This window comes from Pristiophorus japonicus, unplaced genomic scaffold (genome assembly GCF_044704955.1).
Source record: "Pristiophorus japonicus isolate sPriJap1 unplaced genomic scaffold, sPriJap1.hap1 HAP1_SCAFFOLD_2152, whole genome shotgun sequence".
Classification (NCBI taxonomy): Eukaryota; Metazoa; Chordata; class Chondrichthyes; family Pristiophoridae; genus Pristiophorus; species Pristiophorus japonicus.
Genome location: NW_027251857.1, coordinates 12,501 through 17,500, shown reverse-complemented (window position 1 = coordinate 17,500; position 5,000 = coordinate 12,501).

The following is a 5,000-nucleotide window of genomic DNA, read 5'->3' as shown; positions in this document are numbered from 1 at the left end:
AAAAGACTTTGTCAAAATTGTTCCAAGTCTCGCACACCGTTCATTTTGTGACTTTCCAAGTGCTCTTTTCAAAGGTCTCTTTCCTGAGATTGAGCACCTTTCAGCAAAGCATCACTTTTCGGGCGCTTTCAAAGTGTACCCGCTGTCGTAAAAATGTTCTGAAAATCGTGTTCCCGAAAATCTCCGGGCACCCCGCCAACCCCCAAGGACAGAAATGACAAGTGTCAAGTTGGCGGGGCGTCGGGCCACCTGCTGCCGGCCATGAGCATCCAAATCCCCGCAAAAGGGGCATTTTCATTTCTTCATCGGGACTTCCGGCAATTTCCAAGGTTCAACTCATTAACGTTGTTCGCAGACACTTGCCAGAAAATGCAAGTGGCCACTTTGCCGGGCCGACTCGCTTGCCCAAGCGGGAAACCATCAACCGAAGGCCCGGTAAGCCGGCCGAATCTGACCTCATAGACTTCCACACAACGGGACTTTTGACTTTCCCGGCCGCGGGTGGCCTCCACCCGGCCTCAGCCATCAGCCCTGCCTGCCTCTAGCCGCCTTCTGGTTAATGAGTTATCCAGCCTGGCACTTCGGTTGCGCCAGCGAGACCAAGTCTCGGCTTTGGTTAATGATTTGAGCCGAACCGACCTGCCCCCCGCCACCGCGGGCTGAACTCGGGCAGGTCTGCCGATTTCCCGACTCCTTTCGGGGCCTAATCGGGTCGCGCGAGCCGCCTGGCGCGATCGGGGCCCATGCCCCGGCCTCTGCCAGTCCTCGGGCAGCCGCTTTTGAAGCCCGACCAAAAACCCGAAAAATGGGCAAAAAGGGAATAAATTCCCGCCCATAAAGGGTGAATAGTCGGTTGGGCGGCAGCCCTGGTCGGTCTCTGCAGACCTGGAGGCTCGAGACGTTTGTTTGGAAAACTCACCAAGTCTCGATTCTGCCACCTCCTACCTCTGTGCAGATACCCCGCCAACCCCCAAGGACAGAAATGACAAGTGTCAAGTTGGCGGGGCGTCGGGCCACCTGCTGCCGGCCATGAGCATCCAAATCCCCGCAAAAGGGGCATTTTCATTTCTTCATCGGGACTTCCGGCAATTTCCAAGGTTCAACTCATTAACGTTGTTCGCAGACACTTGCCAGAAAATGCAAGTGGCCACTTTGCCGGGCCGACTCGCTTGCCCAAGCGGGAAACCATCAACCGAAGGCCCGGTAAGGCGGCCGAATCTGACCTCATAGACTTCCACACAACGGGACTTTTGACTTTCCCGGCCGCGGGTGGCCTCCACCCGGCCTCAGCCATCAGCCCTGCCTGCCTCCAGCCGCCTTCTGGTTAATGAGTTATCCAGCCTGGCACTTCGGTTGCGCCAGCGAGACCAAGTCTCGGCTTTGGTTAATGATTTGAGCCGAACCGACCTGCCCCCCGCCACCGCGGGCTGAACTCGGGCAGGTCTGCCGATTTCCCGACTCCTTTCGGGGCCTAATCGGGTCGCGCGAGCCGCCTGGCGCGATCGGGGCCCATGCCCCGGCCTCTGCCAGTCCTCGGGCAGCCGCTTTTGAAGCCCGACCAAAAACCCGAAAAATGGGCAAAAAGGGAATAAATTCCCGCCCAAAAAGGGTGAATAGTCGGTTCGGCGGCAGCCCTGGTCGGTCTCTGCAGACCTGGAGGCTCGAGACGTTTGTTTGGAAAACTCACCAAGTCTCGATTCTGCCACCTCCTACCTCTGTGCAGATACCCCGCCAACCCCCAAGGACAGAAATGACAAGTGTCAAGTTGGCGGGGCGTCGGGCCACCTGCTGCCGGCCATGAGCATCCAAATCCCCGCAAAAGGGGCATTTTCATTTCTTCATCGGGACTTCCGACAATTGCCGAGGTTCAACTCATTAACGTTGTTCGCAGACACTTGCCAGAAAATGCAAGTGGCCACTTTGCCGGGCCGACTCGCTTGCCCAAGCGGGAAACCATCAACCGAAGGCCCGGTAAGGCGGCCGAATCTGACCTCATAGACTTCCACACAACGGGACTTTTGACTTTCCCGGCCGCGGGTGGCCTCCACCCGGCCTCAGCCATCAGCCCTGCCTGCCTCCAGCCGCCTTCTGGTTAATGAGTTATCCAGCCTGGCACTTCGGTTGCGCCAGCGAGACCAAGTCTCGGCTTTGGTTAATGATTTGAGCCGAACCGACCTGCCCCCCGCCTCCCCCGGGCTGAACTCGGGCAGGTCTGCCGATTTCCCGACTCCTTTCGGGGCCTAATCGCGTCGCGCGAGCCGCCTGGCGCGATCGGGGACCATGCCCCGGCCTCTGCCAGGCCTCGGGCAGCCGCTTTTGAAGCCCGACCAAAAACCCGAAAAATGGGCAAAAAGGGAATAAATTCCCGCCCAAAAAGGGTGAATAGTCGGTTGGGCGGCAGCCCTGGTCGGTCTCTGCAGACCTGGAGGCTCGAGACGTTTGTTTGGAAAACTCACCAAGTCTCGATTCTGCCACCTCCTACCTCTGTGCAGATACCCCGCCAACCCCCAAGGACAGAAATGACAAGTGTCAAGTTGGCGGGGCGTCGGGCCACCTGCTGCCGGCCATGAGCATCCAAATCCCCGCAAAAGGGGCATTTTCATTTCTTCATCGGGACTTCCGACAATTGCCGAGGTTCAACTCATTAACGTTGTTCGCAGACACTTGCCAGAAAATGCAAGTGGCCACTTTGCCGGGCCGACTCGCTTGCCCAAGCGGGAAACCATCAACCGAAGGCCCGGTAAGGCGGCCGAATCTGACCTCATAGACTTCCACACAACGGGACTTTTGACTTTCCCGGCCGCGGGTGGCCTCCACCCGGCCTCAGCCATCAGCCCTGCCTGCCTCCAGCCGCCTTCTGGTTAATGAGTTATCCAGCCTGGCACTTCGGTTGCGCCAGCGAGACCAAGTCTCGGCTTTGGTTAATGATTTGAGCCGAACCGACCTGCCCCCCGCCTCCCCCGGGCTGAACTCGGGCAGGTCTGCCGATTTCCCGACTCCTTTCGGGGCCTAATCGCGTCGCGCGAGCCGCCTGGCGCGATCGGGGACCATGCCCCGGCCTCTGCCAGGCCTCGGGCAGCCGCTTTTGAAGCCCGACCAAAAACCCGAAAAATGGGCAAAAAGGGAATAAATTCCCGCCCAAAAAGGGTGAATAGTCGGTTGGGCGGCAGCCCTGGTCGGTCTCTGCAGACCTGGAGGCTCGAGACGTTTGTTTGGAAAACTCACCAAGTCTCGATTCTGCCACCTCCTACCTCTGTGCAGATACCCCGCCAACCCCCAAGGACAGAAATGACAAGTGTCAAGTTGGCGGGGCGTCGGGCCACCTGCTGCCGGCCATGAGCATCCAAATCCCCGCAAAAGGGGCATTTTCATTTCTTCATCGGGACTTCCGGCAATTTCCAAGGTTCAACTCATTAACGTTGTTCGCAGACACTTGCCAGAAAATGCAAGTGGCCACTTTGCCGGGCCGACTCGCTTGCCCAAGCGGGAAACCATCAACCGAAGGCCCGGTAAGGCGGCCGAATCTGACCTCATAGACTTCCACACAACGGGACTTTTGACTTTCCCGGCCGCGGGTGGCCTCCACCCGGCCTCAGCCATCAGCCCTGCCTGCCTCCAGCCGCCTTCTGGTTAATGAGTTATCCAGCCTGGCACTTCGGTTGCGCCAGCGAGACCAAGTCTCGGCTTTGGTTATTGATTTGAGCCGAACCGACCTGCCCCCCGCCACCGCGGGCTGAACTCGGGCAGGTCTGCCGATTTCCCGACTCCTTTCGGGGCCTAATCGGGTCGCGCGAGCCGCCTGGCGCGATCGGGGCCCATGCCCCGGCCTCTGCCAGGCCTCGGGCAGCCGCTTTTGAAGCCCGACCAAAAACCCGAAAAATGGGCAAAAAGGGAATAAATTCCCGCCCAAAAAGGGTGAATAGTCGGTTGGGCGGCAGCCCTGGTCGGTCTCTGCAGACCTGGAGGCTCGAGACGTTTGTTTGGAAAACTCACCAAGTCTCGATTCTGCCACCTCCTACCTCTGTGCAGATACCCCGCCAACCCCCAAGGACAGAAATGACAAGTGTCAAGTTGGCGGGGCGTCGGGCCACCTGCTGCCGGCCATGAGCATCCAAATCCCCGCAAAAGGGGCATTTTCATTTCTTCATCGGGACTTCCGACAATTGCCGAGGTTCAACTCATTAACGTTGTTCGCAGACACTTGCCAGAAAATGCAAGTGGCCACTTTGCCGGGCCGACTCGCTTGCCCAAGCGGGAAACCATCAACCGAAGGCCCGGTAAGGCGGCCGAATCTGACCTCATAGACTTCCACACATCGGGACTTTTGACTTTCCCGGCCGCGGGTGGCCTCCACCCGGCCTCAGCCATCAGCCCTGCCTGCCTCCAGCCGCCTTCTGGTTAATGAGTTATCCAGCCTGGCACTTCGGTTGCGCCAGCGAGACCAAGTCTCGGCTTTGGTTAATGATTTGAGCCGAACCGACCTGCCCCCCGCCTCCCCCGGGCTGAACTCGGGCAGGTCTGCCGATTTCCCGACTCCTTTCGGGGCCTAATCGCGTCGCGCGAGCCGCCTGGCGCGATCGGGGACCATGCCCCGGCCTCTGCCAGGCCTCGGGCAGCCGCTTTTGAAGCCCGACCAAAAACCCGAAAAATGGGCAAAAAGGGAATAAATTCCCGCCCAAAAAGGGTGAATAGTCGGTTGGGCGGCAGCCCTGGTCGGTCTCTGCAGACCTGGAGGCTCGAGACGTTTGTTTGGAAAACTCACCAAGTCTCGATTCTGCCACCTCCTACCTCTGTGCAGATACCCCGCCAACCCCCAAGGACAGAAATGACAAGTGTCAAGTTGGCGGGGCGTCGGGCCACCTGCTGCCGGCCATGAGCATCCAAATCCCCGCAAAAGGGGCATTTTCATTTCTTCATCGGGACTTCCGACAATTGCCGAGGTTCAACTCATTAACGTTGTTCGCAGACACTTGCCAGAAAATGCAAGTGGCCACTTTGCC